Genomic DNA, 16,212 nt, shown 5'->3' on the forward strand with positions numbered 1-16,212 from the left:
GATACCACAAACTGTGTGCCCTTGTTTTCTGTTGTTTGACGAGCAGAGCTAAACAAACACACATGCAGCAAACAGACAATGAAGTCAAAGAAAGCACAAGGAAACTGAACCGTTCTTAATGCTACAGCATTATAGATTGACTTTATCCACTTCGCAGGTATCCAGTATTTAACAGAAAACGTGGGTCAATATCAAAGAAATCCATTGCAGTCAGAAAATGTGGGCCGATCCCGAAGACAGTGCATTGTAACAGAGCGTCCCAACGTGGTATTTCTGTCACGAGGGAACCATTCGAGAAACTGGCACCTGGCGTACGAGCCAGACGTTTCGAAGAGCGACTCTGGCTCGAGATATGCATGCATACGATCGTGGCACAATGACTAGAGCATTGGATTGCTTTGCAGGAAGAGAGAGGTTCGATCCCAACATATAGGTGAAGCATTTCTTTAAATGTTGTAGGCGGACTTTCGATCCTCTTGGCGGTGTGTAACAGAACACTCGATGGGTTCTGAGCGTACGAGTGTGTCACAGTGTGCTCAAAATCACAAGTTTGTAAGCTATACGAAGAATAGAAATCTCACTTTGCAGAATGAGAGTGTGCAAGGTCACCAGTGACGCACGCAGTTGTTGACACGTCAGAATCATCTCAGTCTATTTTAGAGTTAGCGTTGCGAAGTTCCGACTTGCACAATTAAAAAAAAATATATTGAAATGTAGAAAGGATAACAAAAAGAGGTAGTAATGGTTGGGCCAAGTCCGTAAGGCTCACGCCAGACGTATGCAATAGAATAGTGTGCAGACGCTATGTAAACTAAACATTTGAGCAAGCAGTAGCGGCTCAAGGGGCGAATTAAAAGTAAGGCGTTAAGAACATCGATGTCACAGAAGAATAGGACACTGCTGACAGAATTACGGGGAATGTCAATTACGTGGCGGAAAAACACAACAACTGCGGATTGCGCAGTTAGTGCTCCTTCCCCCCTTCTTTCCACGGACGATCGAAGCATTCACATTGAATTAATCTAGTAAATATCAGCAATTGCTTATCGAGGTTAACATATCTATGTTATGTTCAGTCTGGCTATATGTAGACTTAACTCAGACGTGCAGAAATATATAATGTGCTTTAAAAAAATTAACCTTAGCTTCCAATTTCCTGTGCTGGGCACTGCAACTCGGCTTCATCATGTAACGCTGATGAACAGGCGTATTTGTATTGTCGGCGTCGGTGGCTTTCAGGAAATTCTTTGAAATGAGCAGCTGACCCTGCAACTATATAAGTAATATTTACAGTTTAAGATTAATTGTTAACAACAGTTATTTTCCAACTTATTCACTAGTCAGTCGACAGTTTCAACGCGCACGACTGCAGGCGCCGCGTGACAGTTGCTAACAGCCGCAGGTAGCGTCAGCTAACGACAGTGACTGCACATTTCCGCATTAGTATGACAGGATACTACAACATACGCAACAGTCGTGCAGGCACACGTGATGGCCGCAGCAACAATGGCTGACAAGCCACGACCGCCGCAAAGCTGCGGAGCGTTGAGAAATTAACAAGCTCTTCGTCGTGCAGGGACGGCCAGCGAGAACCGACAAAAGGCAGCCGAGGGCCGCGAGTGCTTCGCCGTTTCGATTATCTTCGCCGTCTAGCTGCGACTGCGGTCCGCCCGCTCGGTTTTCGGGCTGTCCGTCCAGTCATTCGAAAGCAGCCGGATGCCAACACCACACGCACTCTCGCGGCGTCACGTGCTCCCTTTAGTTCCGTGCAGTGCCGAGTCAACTGAGCAGCCCATTGCTGCAATGAGTGTGATGGCTCAAAATTATTGTGTAGCCGAGGAAAACTTGACGGGGAGGGAGTGCCATAGCCCACAGCAGCACTTATGATACGTTATGGAGCGAGCTTTCCGTTGTGGATAGTACAACAAGCCTATTGCTAACTAATGAAATTCTATAAAATTTGAGCTTTTATTGAAAATACAATTTCTTTAAATACAGTAATCTACTGTCATGGCCAGAAAAATAAAAGGAACAATTTCTAGTTTTTGCTTTATGAGGGACTTTTGCACATTAAATGCAGGGTAAACTTTGTTCGTTCAGTCGTGCACCAGCGCTTGTTACGCTCATGTCTCTTTGTCACCACGTAACTGATCTATTAATAAAGCTTATCTATCTAGGTGACACCAGTTAATATTTATCTGTGTCTCGTAGATATGCCTAAACATCCAGGAGGATTTATTGTCAATTCGTCCCTCTGTGAACATTCAGAAATAGAAAGAAAGAAATGAAAGCAAATATACCAGGCCCTGGATCTCACTTAGTTGTTATCTCAGGGCTTTATCTGCAGCCGTATGCTCGAACAAACATGTAAGTAAACACAATATTTGCAGATAGTAAGCGTGCACCCTGTTGACTGCTTTAGGCTTTTACAGTGCCCTCGTATGTACAATGCATTCCGAATAAGGCGCGAATATGCTAAGCAAATTGGCTGAATGCAATCCGAAACGCAAATTTAAGGCCGAGAAGGAGATGTAGGGATTTATAGTACGACAGACTTCACGAGGTTCAGATCCGGCTACGCGACTGTGTCAACCATTTTTCAGCAAATAGCTGCTGCACGGAAGTCCGCCGAGCAGAAGGGAGGCGCATCAATAAGCGAAGCGCGCCCGGGCGCCCTTCGCTTCCTGATGTGCTTCACTTCTGCTGCGCCACCGCATTGGTCCATTCTTTCGCAACCGGGGCCTTCTCTTTGCTACAAAGCAGCGGTCCTTCACGGGGCGCGTGCTACAATCACCGTACATCTCGTTAAGCTCGTCTCATCCTGCAGCGGCGACAGAAGAGGCAGGTACGCGCGCTTGAATGACAGCCGGATTTGGCCCTGGATACATGCGTGCCGTGCGGCGTCTTCCAGGTGCTTACAATACGGTTCTATACCCCCACAGTTTTCGTGGCTCCTTTCTTGCTTTTCCGAAGGAAGGTGTTCGTTCACACCGATGTTTCGGAGCGTCAATGAAGGCGCAATGCGCGTTCGCGAAGTGCGATATAGGTGCATGATTTGAGTGATAGTTGTCTCCTTCTCGCTCAGCGAGTCGCATGAAAACTGCATCTTACAGTTCTGTATCGGTATTTTCTTTTATGTCCTGCTTTCTCTTTCTCGCTTCTTGTGAGAGACCCTTTCCTCTCCTGACTTCGTGCTCTAAAGCATAAAACTCACCTAGAGGCTTGCTTCGGAGCACTATACGGAGGACGATGATATTAACCGCGGTAATTTGAACAACAACAACAACAACAACAACAACAACAACAACAACAACAACAACAACAACAACAACAACAACAACAACAACAACAACAACAACAACAACAACAACAACAACAACAACAACAACAACAACAAAGACGACGGCGACGACGACAGCACCTGCGCGAGAAAATTTTGGACGAGCTATTTGCAAAGAAACTGGGGAAGCCATGCACGTACCTTGTAAAGATTCATCGTCTCGCCAAATGGGCTGGGAAAAGACCCACCATCGCCTATTTCCAGGACTTCGTGGAAAAAGAAGTCGTTCTAAGAGGGCTAGTAAATTGGAGGGCAATGACGTATGCATTCAGAACATTTACAGTGAGGTCACACTGCGCAAGAGCAAACTGATCTGGCATCCTGCCAAATACGATAAAGTCAGTGGAAAGCATGTCACGATAAGCTTAGACTCGGCAGCCTTCTTTATGTTCGGGGTTAGGCGAAAGGGTAGCGGGTATGTGTCATAGGAACGACGGAAGCATCTGAAGCTCGTGCCATCATATGACACGATACGCAAATTGCTGCAAAAAAAATTAAGAGGGCTTAATTTTAACGCGCGAAGCATTGTCAATAAAATTGAACAACTTGAATGCCTCCTCCACAACTACCATACCCATGTAACTATCATAACAAAGAGGTGGCTTCGCGATTGCTTCACCGATTACTCAAAGAAAATTAATGACCAATTTCTTTAACTTCAACTTGCTGCAAATCGTTAGAACACGTTATAGTACACTTCATTACAGATTTTCTTGAAACCAATAAGCTGCTATCGGAGTTTCAACATCGGTTTCGGAAACGTTTGTCGACAGTCGCCTAATTGGTGTCTACCGTTCACGAAACTGCCTTAGCTCTCGACGCGGGTGGCCAGGTTTATCTAATTTTTCTCGATTTCGGTAGAGCTTTCGACCGCGTGCCACGCAGCAAAGTGAAAAAAAAAAAAGCTCATGTCGGCATCTTGCATCACTGCTACCCAGGTTCATACCCAACTGATGCGTGTAAAGCCTGCGGACAGAGAGCAACGCTGTGACACATGCTCTGGGAATGTGCCGGAAACAATGGTACTGAAACCACCTCCGCTCGCAACGCGTCCATAACCGCGGCCGTTACCAGAGTACAGGAAGCTTTGAACTCACTTCTTCCCGACACAGCCCCACCTGCGGGGGCCGCCATAGACCTGCTCCATCAGCATCGCCGCCGCTGGGAGGCGGCTCTCAATAGTTCGGAGTTGGAAGACCAGCTCTGGGCCGTCCGGCAAGCCGAAAATGCTGCCCGAGTCCAAGGACTTCGAGCAGCCACCTGAAGCCACCACAACAAAAACTGCAGGACTATTCTTTTTGGTATGGTATGGTATGGTATTCCTTATGCGATGGCGCACACCCACTGTGGGGGATTGGCCAAGATTTGTATGAAATTAGGCTATCTTTATTAAAAACTGAAAATGGTAAAGCTTTTTTTTAAATAGCGTTTCTTCTTCTTCTTCGGATGTTTTAGACTACCCGCTTTTATAACTAATTGACTAAAATCTTATTTTTCGCACATATCCCAGGTGGATGAAGTACGCGGCTTTTCTTAAGTCGTTACCTGTTTCGTCTGGTGTTTTCCAGGGAAGTGTTATCGGCCCCATTCGTTCTTTTATGTACATTAAGAACATAACAATAGCTATTAATATCTATTAATGCCAAACTCTATTAATGATGAGCCTGTTAGGAAAGTATAAGAATGTAAGTACTTAGGCATCACACTTACAAGTACACCCTCATGGTCAAAGCACATTTAAAACATATGCTCATTCGCCTCTTCCAATCTAAGCTTTCTTAGGCACAAGTTGAGGTTGGCGCCTGCTTCTGTTAAACTCGTGGCATACAAGTCTTACGTTTTACCCAAACTGGAGTATGTCGGTATAGTAGGGGACCCTTTCTGCAATAAAGACATACGAAGTCTTGAAATGGTTCAACTGCGCGCGGTTCGTTTGATTTGTAACAAATATAAAATTGACGATTCACCTTCTGCTCTCATGCTTCAAAATAAAGTTTCTATACGTTAGCATTCCCAAGAAATGTGGCTAGGCTAAAATTATTGCATTCAATTTACCATGGATCCTTCAAAATTCATGGCCACACGTTTGCTCAACCATTCAAGACGCACACTTTGTGTAATCGTTATGCGCACATCTTCTCTAGTACAAGCCATGCACTCGCCTTTTCAGAAATTCATCCTTTTCGCGTACGATAAGCGAGTGGAACTCTTTGTCCAACGATATCATTTCATCGCACAGTGCAGCGGATTTTGAATGTGCCTTGTATTTGGCATTTCCAACTTTAATCTTCTCGCCATTTCCATCTCGCGTTTATCCGAGCATGTGTTAGTATATTGAGAAGTTGTTTAAACGTATTCTTCTGCTACCAGACACCAAGTTATTTATTTGTTGTTCCTTTTGTAGTATTTCTGCTAATACTTGGATGTTTACTTTGATAATAATTTAATGGGTGATGTTACTTGGATGTCCGTAACTGCATTTTCGCTGCAGTGTCCTTTGCCTTACCAGTGCATTTCCGAATTATTTAAATCACAACTTGTATAAAATGTGCTCCTGTTTTTTTATTGGTGTGTATAATATACCACCTCCTCGGTTCAATGAAGCCGCAGTTTATTGCGAAACTACAAGAATGGTTCTCCTGATTATATATGGGGCTGTTTACGGTATGTATTTCATTTATATGTGCAAACCAAACTCGGTGCTAAGCACCAAATTAAAAAAAAAATTATTTCAATTCAATGGAAAAATTATTATGAGTTTTTCTGTGCCTTAAAGAAGTAAACAAGTAAGCATCCGCGATCGGCGGTAGCTGCCACTGCTTTGATAGCAAGAGAAGCAGGAATTTTTCATAAGAAACATTTTTTTTCTGTAATTGCAGCTATCATGTCCTTGGACCTATGATATGCTTTAGCGCACAAGTCGAGGTTTGTCAGGTTTCGCAAGCTAACATGAATGTGCAAGCGCGGCCTTGCTCGTATTATGCTATCACGGCATAAACGCAGCCTTTAACGATAATTATTGTTAAATGATAGCTCGAGCGCATCGCGTCTAAGCCGCCTTTTCATTTTCCCCGCCAAATGCGGAAACTTTGAGGCATGTATGCTCGCCACAGGGCTTATCGAATTGCGAAGCTCGCGACAGCTGTTTCAGCGCCACCGCACCGTGGGAACGCGCGTCTTTTGAAGGGAAACAAAGAACGATTCACCGTCTTTTGCCAGATAGAAAAGGACTAGTAGTTCCTCCGAAGATCTAGAGATGTGTCGCATAATCATCTGTCCGCGGAACCGCAAGTGCCTGGAGCAACGAAGGAAAAAAAAAGAGAAAAAAAAGAAGAAAGAGACCCCCAGTATGTGAGAGGTCATTCAAACGGCGCCAAACACTCCGCTAATAGGGAAAATAAGCCGAAATTCCAATCACATTTGCGGCAATTAGGATTGTAAGCGCGCGATGCCTCATTAAATATCGAGGGAGCGCGCTGTCTGGCGAGGTACACGCTTTAAGCGCCGATGAACAAACACGTGGTTACCCCTCTTCCGAAGAGACGCCGCCAGTTGCAGTCCCTCTCATTAAAACTGCGCAGTGTTGCGGCGCCCACCAGGCTGTGCCAAGGCGCTGCAAAGCGCGCGCTAAAACGTATAGTTCCATGCTTCGACTCCACGTTTGCAATGCCCACGGGAGTGGACGGACGCGCCGCGGACGGTGTCGGTGCAGGCGTGACTCGACTTCGCAGACCGGTAGGCTCGAACCGCACACCTTTGGCCGCGCTGCACGGGCACTTCGTGAAGCGCAGTTTTTGGGGTGTGTAGGCTTAGGTCGACTTAGGCGGCTGCGACGAAGCGGGGTACGAGGAGAGGGGAGGGGGGGACGAACAGCAGGAATGAGGGGCTCCGCATGTGTCCGTCGGCGGTGGTCCGATGTGCCGCGTGGTCGAAACGGGACCTTGTAATAACGGGGTACGCCGACGTCGTTTCGAGATGTCAAGCACGTCGGTGTAATCAGTTTTTCTCTTCTTCTGGCCGCCGTGTCGCAAGCGGGCTGTGCAGGACGTCGTTGGGACCGTGGGAAGCGTGGGCTGTCTCCGAAAGCGTGCGTTTAACCCCGAGGCAGGCGAAGACGCGCTTTGCGACGTTGCCGACGGCCCCCAGGCGTCGCAGGTCTGAGACGTTACCGTACAGAACATGCGCACACCTCGTACCAAATGGAATCGACCGCGGAGTCTGTCTATACGTACGTGTATACGTACGAAAGGCCGTGTCTGCTCTTGCTCTTTCGGGGACCCCAACTTTAATGGATCCACTTAAGGGGTGGCCCGGCTGTCGACATTCCTGGAGGAAGAGGGCTGGATGTACAAGCTTTAATCGCACATATATCGTCGTCATCTATGAAAGATCAGCCCTAATTGTTACTTGGTGCGACGAAAGCCACGCACATCGCCGTTCCCCGCTCCACCGCCAACCGCCTTTAATTCGGCTCGGGAAGAAGGATTTCGATGAACCTCGACAGCTCGGGTGGGCCCGCCCGTAATATTAGGCGCACGGTCGCTATAACTGATTGCGAAAATTGTCTTCGATCATTGCCTGTTGTCCGTTATTTCATCACCCAATTCATCTACGAGCTATAACTTCTGTACGTGCGGTACGGTAAATTTAATACATTTTTATCCTTCCTTAATGACTTCTTCTGCTTTGTTCTCGAATTCTCGAGCCTTCTGGACACGTCTTTAATAACAGTTTTGGCAACCAGTGCAGAAACCGGAAAATTCAGCCAGGACGGATGACGGGAATGAAGGAAAAAATCGCATACTTGCATGCTAGCTATGAAGAATACACGGCCCCAATCAAAGCCTTAGGTTTAATTTACGTGGTAATACTTCCTGTCAAATCACAAGGCGTTTTTTATTTATCTATAAGCACGAGCTTTATAGTCATTTCGTAATAAGAACTTGATTGGGCTATGTTTTTGTTAACTTAGTTTGCTTGGCATGCTCGATGTCGCACTGATGTTTGTTGTTTCGCCAGTGAATTAGTTTCGCGTATAGTGTCGAATGAACTCAACTCATCGTGCACGTCACTCGCCATCCCATGTCTTTCCTCATAAGAAAGAGAAGTGTTATACTTGAGCAACAAATAAATAAATAAATAAATAGTTTCACTGAATACAATATCATATTTGGTATAAATGTACTAGTTGGTTGATTGATTCGTGCAGTCTAACTTCCAAAGGAAACACGTAGACCATGCGACACGCGCTAGCAGAGGGCTCCGGATTGATTTTGATAATTTGGGGGTCTTTAACGTCCACCTAAATATAAGTGTCCGAACTTTTTTTTTTTCTTTCTCTTCCATCAAAATGTCACCGGCGCTGCCGGGAAGAGAACCTATGATCTCGTGCTCACCAGCAGAACGTCATAGCGACCGGGTGGCCACGGCAGGTCGAAACGTCATGATTACCCGACCAAAACTGCAGTTCAGAGGTGAAATTTACTCACTTTGATTTCCGATTGAAACATAAATCCGCACAAACGACGCTGAAGAAACGAGGCAGGCAGCAGCCGCGCCCTCGTGCAGAATCTCGCAGTTCCCGAAGAGTGTTACCCCATATCAATCTTACCCGCCGTGGTTGCTCAGTGGCTATGGTGTTGGGCTGCTGAGCACGAGGTCGCGGGATCGAATCCCGGCCACTGCGGCCGCATTTCGATGGGGGCGAAATGCGAAAACACCCGTGTACTTAGATTTAGGTGCACGTTGAAGAACTCCAGGTGATCAAAATTTCCGGAGTCCTCCACTACGGTGCGCCTCATAATCAGAAAGTGGTTTTGGCACGTAAAACCCCATAATTTAATTTAATTTTTAACATATCAATCTTGCCGATCCCGCCACGTCGCCGAGTGAGTGTCTATAAAAGCAAACATTAAAGGGACACTAAAGCGAAACAATAAATCCGTTTAGACTAATGAAGCATTGCTTGAGAACCCTGCAGGCAGTCATTAAAAATATATATATACTTTGATTATTAGATGAGAAAATGAAGGTCCAAGTATAAGTATTTGAATTTCGCGCCGAAACCCAAGCGCTGGTACGTCAGCGTGACGTCAGGGATACCAAAGTATGTTTTCGCATTTGGGCCGCGTTGGCTGAATAAAGGTCCCCAAAACGAGCCATGTTTAATATTTGGTTCCTTTAGAACTCTATGTAGTCAATGTGTACCGCTATATATAATTAGTAGGCCCTAGAAGACGTTATCAAAATCCAAGACGTCACAGCCCCCAGGTCCGGGAACCTAAGTATAGGTGTCACCACCCGTGTTTCGTTCTTGCGCTTTTTCTTGCTTACCAAACGTCTTATCGTTGTAAGAGGGGTGTTTTTGGTGTTGTAGAACAGTAATTTACTGATGCAGAAGAAATCATTTTTTCCTTTAGTGTCCCTTTAACAAATTCAAGGTAATCCTGACGCTGGACATATTATTATAATGAAGTTGGCTGGCCAATGGCAAAGAGCACTTATTAATGAAAAGCTTTGCGAATTCCGCCCCTGAAACTCAGGTGTATAGCGTCCACGAATTTGAGGGTTTAATTCTCTATCCGTTCAGCCAGCGAGCGAGACAACCTCATATGGAATTTGGCGATTAGGCAGCAGATACGAAACTTATGACCGTTTGTTTCATTGCTCAATAGTCGGTCATTTATTCTTCGACTCGTACCGTGACTAAATGGTTGAATTATTGCTCTTTGGCGACATCGCTTAAGAAACAATTTTAGAGTATGAGCTTTCTTGTGAATATGGACCCTGAAGAGCACAAGGATTGAGAACAGCAAGCAAACAACACGTTTTCATTTTTTTTTCCTGATAGGTGGTCAGTGGCGCGGACCGCAAGGCTAGCTGACCCACGTCCAGACCTTATGTGACATGAACAATTAAGAACCAGTGACATTTAAGTCGGTCTCCTTGGAACAACTAAATAAAAGTGCATTTTTCTGTTGGCGTTGAAGGCAGTTGAATTCAAGCGTAGCTTGTCCGCGAGGAAAGCGCATGTATAGTGTTTATAATCATTACTATTCAACAGACGTGAGTTGCCTCCGCGATCACGGTTGACTGCCGCACTGTTGGTATAATTTTAGCGCAATGCTTGAATGCGCGTGGAGAGGAAGTGTCGACTTCACAGCTGAAGAATGCGCGGCTATTTCGCGGTAAGTGAGAAATCAACGCGATATATTCCCATGTACGTGCGTGTATTACTACCCGATTTTTGTTATTCCGCACAGAGTTTTCAAGGATAGCCACGATAGATAAAGTAATTCCTCTCTTCAGGTGGAGTGATTGAAATGGATGACATTCCTTCCGTTTACTCTTAGCGGTGTTCCGCTAATGAAATGTTCAAGGGTTCAATACACAGGGCACCGCTTGAAATTGAGGAATAAGACCGGGCAGTAGTGAAATATGCCTTTAGCAAGCCAGGATACTAGCACAAGTTTCAATAGATACGCTATCAAATAGATTAATGTATTTGCGTCTTCATTTGTGCTCCGGTTAATATTTTAAAGAAAAACGTCCCTGGCTCATTGTGCCGCACAGCTGTCAACTGCAGGGTTGAATGTACAGGGGACATGCGTTCTCACACAATCAAGTAGATAAATACGCGGGCACACACTTACCTAAATGCGCATGCACAAATGAATACGCAGGCTCGTGTACAAATACGCGCACACACATACGACACAATCCCCGGCACAGATAACGCATAAAAATACACGCATTCAGACATGCACTCGCACACATGCACTCTCAAACAACCATGTGCGGGCACACAGAGGTCACTGATAGTTGCTCGCGCGTTTCCCACAACTGAACGATTAAAGGCAGCCAAAGCAATATCCCCTAGAGGTGAACAAATGTTATCGCGCTCGGTAATTACCCGATCATGTCTCAGGGGGCGCCAGTGGCACCTGTTCTACAACGTCAAATAGCGTTACAGGACATGCACCAGCCCTTAATGGCACTTCGCCGGCCTTCTGCTGTACGAGTCTCGGTCTGAGACGGTGAGAACGCGTTTCTTCAGGGATGAGTTGCGTCGCCCCAGGCCACTGTATATAAGCCCGTAACACTGGACGGCGGAGCGTCTTCGCGGCGGCTGCCGCAGCGACGACGACATTTCCATTACGGCAGACGAAGTCCGGACGCACGAGAAACCAGTTGATTTCGCAACGTCACCGGCCGCGGGCACGACGCCTATAAACACATAAACACGCGTCGAGCGGCAAAGGCTGCGTCCGTGTCCAGCGGCGCTTTAGGTCTGTCATGACGGATTGAGCCGTCCAGTGGCGGTGGTGGCAGCAACGTTGCCTGGCTCTCCCTCGAAAAAGGTCGGGCCTACAATATAACCTCCTCTTTCTTTAAATTCTGACACCAGGTCCTATGCGCTGTTTTTTTTTTTTCGCAAGCCATTACTCTCGAGCGGGGACATGAAAGAACGCCCCAAATACCTATAGGCACGCTTCTGGTGTTCCTCGATTCAGCATCTCTTGTGTAATACTTACTCGTGCTTGTTTTTTTTTATGTTGTACGCCTGGCGCCACGTGAGTGATCAGCTCATGTTGCTGTGGCGGCATTCGCAGGCAGTAATTGCGGCAACAGAAATTCATCCCACCGTTATGCCGTCGTTGCTTGAGACCGCATGGCCGACACGTATATATACGGGCACTGCAGACGGATCCGTACGGCGCCGCATGCCTTCGTATACGCCTTCCTCGGCTTCTCTTCGGGACACGGGCTCTCAGGCAACTTGTACGACGCCCCTATATCGTTTCCATCTCGATCGGCTGCCCCTCCAGTTGCCGAGTAATTAATTCCAAATTGCCGCACATTAGCCTTCTGGTAGGACAGGAGGTCCGCTTTAATTACGTCATCATGTTCTGTGAACTGGACCACTTCACGCGGCGCTCGCCGTAAGCGTGCGGGAAACAACGCACTACGTACGGCAGCCGTTCTTTGTGTTGCAAGTGCTTTGATTGGTTCAGTACGGCTTGGCGTTCCCATCCATGATACGTGCATGTACGCTGCGGTGGAAGGTTTGTTGCTCCGCTTATTGCTCCATATTCCCTTGTAGGAAGCGGTCGCAGGTTTTCCTGGTAGGCCCGTTTGATCCACGAAGAATAAAATAGAGAGTAAAAAGAAATTGCAGTCGACAGATTTCGTTTTTGGACAGATACGAGGACGAATCAGAAAGTCTTTGCGCCTATCTTTTTTTAGCCAAATTACGGTTGTAAATGCGAAATCGACATATCCATTCCGAGCGGAGGACCTTTCTCGGATCGGCCCCGCCTTATCTGCTGGTAGCTCCGCGGCACGGCGCTGCGGCCAGTTGTTGAAGATGGCGGTTGTGCTTCACACGTCCCCGGCGTACGAGCATCCAAGTGTGATTCGTTTTCGATGAAGCGAGGACAGACGCCTAGCGAAATCCACAGGGAAATGCAGCCCACGTACCGGAAAAGGTGTCTCGCTTTGCGATGTGTGAGGTGGTGGTGTTGTGAGTTCGCAAAGGCCATGAAGGCTTGCATGACAATGAGCGTTCGGGGAGGCCACGTGCGTCGCTGACTGACGACAGGGGCATCTCAAATTTAGAGCTGCGATAGGACAAATGTCTGCACCGGTTTGGGAACTGTGTGGAAAAATAGTGTAAGGTACGTAGAATAGTACGTTTATATCTGTATTTACCTGTGTGTACGTTATTTTGGCTAATAAAAAAAAAGAGGAACAAAGACTTTCTCATTTTCCTTCGTATCTTGTCTCTATTTGAAGCAGTGGTATAGTGCGATAACGAACTCGCCTTTTTAAGGCAATATAAATTATTTATGTCAAATCCACTTTCTCACTGTTACTGTCCATACCATGTTCTTGCAATGGCCCCCACTTTATTTCGAATGCGCGAGAACAGGGTGGCTTGCAATATGATCTTACTAATGGCACCTTACGTAAAGTCTAGACATTACGCCATTAGTCAAGGAAGAATATTATAGTCAAGGGTAAAACGGATACCGACGAAAAACATTAAAAGAAAAGAAACCAATGCGTTTCGGCTCCCATACAGGAGCAGAGCAAGACCTCCATATGGGAGTCGAAACGTGTTGGTTTGTTTGCTTTTAATGTTTTTGGTCAGCGTCCGTTTTGCCTTTGACTATCAGCTACTCCGACCAGACGGGTTGTCCTCGAAGTCTTGATTTCAAGAATGGATTTTTGTTACAACCATGTAAGAACACCCTCAGTAAGCCTCTTATGTCACTTTAAAGTTTTTGGTGACTGTTCTGCTTGCAGATTCCATCAACAAAGCAACCTGGTTGTGCTCAAGCAACCCGAATTAGTCCCAATAGACGTGTTGTTGGAAACTCAGTTTGGTAGCAAACAATAAAAGAATCAAGAAGCCAGTCACAGCCACTCTTTTTCGATATTTTCTCTACAATAAACGGCTGTTACGTGGCAAGTTTCTTTTCTCGGTCCTCGCGGTCACCTGATATATATTATGCTTATGCACGGCGTTCACTCACGAACGCCCAAGGAAGCAGGAAAGCATGCTTCCGCACCAAGTCGATGAGCCAATGATTGCACAATTTCACCACACCACACTCGCCAGAAGAAATTCAGGAAGTTAGGAGCGTGACATGAGTACCGGGGTCACCTATACGCGCGTTAAGTCAGAACGACGACGTTGCGCATGTCTACGTGTTGACGGTTCGGCGAGAGAACGCTGTATCCACGCGCGTCAGCGCGGGTTGCGACACACCTGGCATTCCCGATGAAGACCCGAAGACGTACTCGCCACAGCCTGACGGCACATCGTCTTTCTCACTCGGATGTCATGCATCCGCTGGAATGCCCTTGGACGGGCGTGTCGACGCGGTCGCTGGCGGCGGGGCGCGATCTGAAAAATCGGTGCCTCCGTCGGCGTATAGATAGTAAGCGCAGCGCGTCCTGGGCAGTTGGTCGACGATGCGTCTTCATTATTCCACCGCGATACCCCGCCGCCGTTTTCACGAGCTGGGCGTGACATGGTGCCGCTCTGGGCGCTTGCGCGCGTGCGCGCGCGAATTGAGCCGTTTCTTGGAGCGCGTCGACACTCTCGCGGACTCTGCTGGCGTGTGCGGCCCCGCGTCCGGCCTTCCTCCGGTCAACCGATTGTGTAATGGCGATGCAATCGCCCGTGGTATGTGGCTTGGGTCCTGTCCGTTTCCGCGAGCAAGTAGACCAGGCGCCGCGGAGCCAAATTATACGCCGGTCATCGACGCCTCTGAGGCGGATACCACGGCCAGAGAGGCAACGAGGGCGGCGTATTGCGGCCTACTTAAGGGCGTTTACAATTAGTAGAGAAGCATTTACGTTCTTTGCGAGTACGGAACGGGAAAGGAGGTCCTTTAGACTGCGCGCCTGTTGCAAAGTGGGCAAGAATTCACGTTTCTTACCTTACATTAAGACGCTTTACGACTGGCTGCAGGCGCACGTACACACCGCCAAAATGTGGTAGCATATGTTCGATACCATGTTTAAAGTCGAGGCGATAGCCCTATGCACCTGCAAGCCAAATACGACAGTTATATATATATATATATATATATATATATATATATATATATATATATATATATATATATATATATATATATATATATATATATATATATATATATATATATATATATATATATATATATATATATATATATATATGTCTTCTTTGATGCATTTGGTGCCATAGCAGTAAGGGACAAACTATGTCGAAAAAACATACGTACACTATAAGAACGTCACATAAATACTTTCAGATCTTTACATTGATATTGTTCACATCTGTAATGCGAGACAACACGAAGGAATGCAAGAAAAACAAAAAAACTTGCCGTGCCATGAATAGCAAGAAATGCCCTTTATTTATTATTAAAACCCCCCCTAAGGGACACAAAGCACATTTGTGAATAGATTTTTAAACACCTATACGCAGTCTCCTAATTTTTCATCCACTTCTACAATTCGGACAGGGAGATTTGGATTCCGCTTAAAATTCCTAAACAATTGGTAATTTGTGAAACAGTTAAGTAATAGTTCCCTGATATAGGGACAGAGAAAGGAAAGAAAAAAATAGCGTGATTAACCAGGTTTGCGACCCTGCACTGGGTGAAGGCGAAGAGGAAGAAGGATAGTATGGAATGATAGGATAGGATAGGATAGGATAGAATAGAATAGGATAGGATAGGATAGAAGATGATTCCTTGAGGTCCGGCTTGCTCTGCAGGCCGACATCGCATGAAATTATGGCATAAGAAAGGAAGTGCATGAATTCAAACACATGTGCCAATAAAGTGCAGCTGTGTCGGCAGTTTTTTTAAAAATCCAGAAGCGAGTGCGTGAACGTAATCTATAGGCGGCATCGCGCGCTCGATTGTACAGACATGTAAACCTTATCGCAGTAGAGCAGGCACCAATAGAAACCGTAGCATAATAAAGCATGCTGAGGGGGAGACGCAGGAAAAAAACTTAACTCAGAAAAATAAAGAAAGAAGGTGGTCGTTATTCTGAAAAATTCGCGGCGAGGAATGAGCGCAGAGCACGAGTAGGAATAAGTAGTAGGAGTAAGTAGGAGTAGGAGCACGAGTTTCGCGCGCCTAGTATAGCGGCCGCCCAAGAAGTTGCCGGCGCTGTTTAATCAGCTTCGCCGGAAGTAACTCGAGCTGTATACGAAAATGGCAGCCCAGTGACGTATGCACGCCCTCTTAACTCTTTGAGAAGACACGCTAGATCTTTTTCTACTTTTTCTTTTGCGACCGTTCGCAGTTTTAGGCCTCACGATCTGCCGCGGATTGTGTTTCCGCGAGTGGCCTGGCCGCGCC

At 46.4% G+C, this 16,212-nt stretch overlaps 1 long non-coding RNA gene across 2 annotated transcripts in view; it reads left to right on the forward strand.

Annotated features, from left to right (window-relative positions):
* Positions 1–16,212, forward strand: part of LOC135904090 (uncharacterized) — a 181,717-nt gene that overhangs the window by 105,668 nt on the left and 59,837 nt on the right. The window lies entirely within an intron of this gene.

This window comes from Dermacentor albipictus, chromosome 1 (genome assembly GCF_038994185.2).
Source record: "Dermacentor albipictus isolate Rhodes 1998 colony chromosome 1, USDA_Dalb.pri_finalv2, whole genome shotgun sequence".
Taxonomy (NCBI): Eukaryota; Metazoa; Arthropoda; class Arachnida; order Ixodida; family Ixodidae; genus Dermacentor; species Dermacentor albipictus.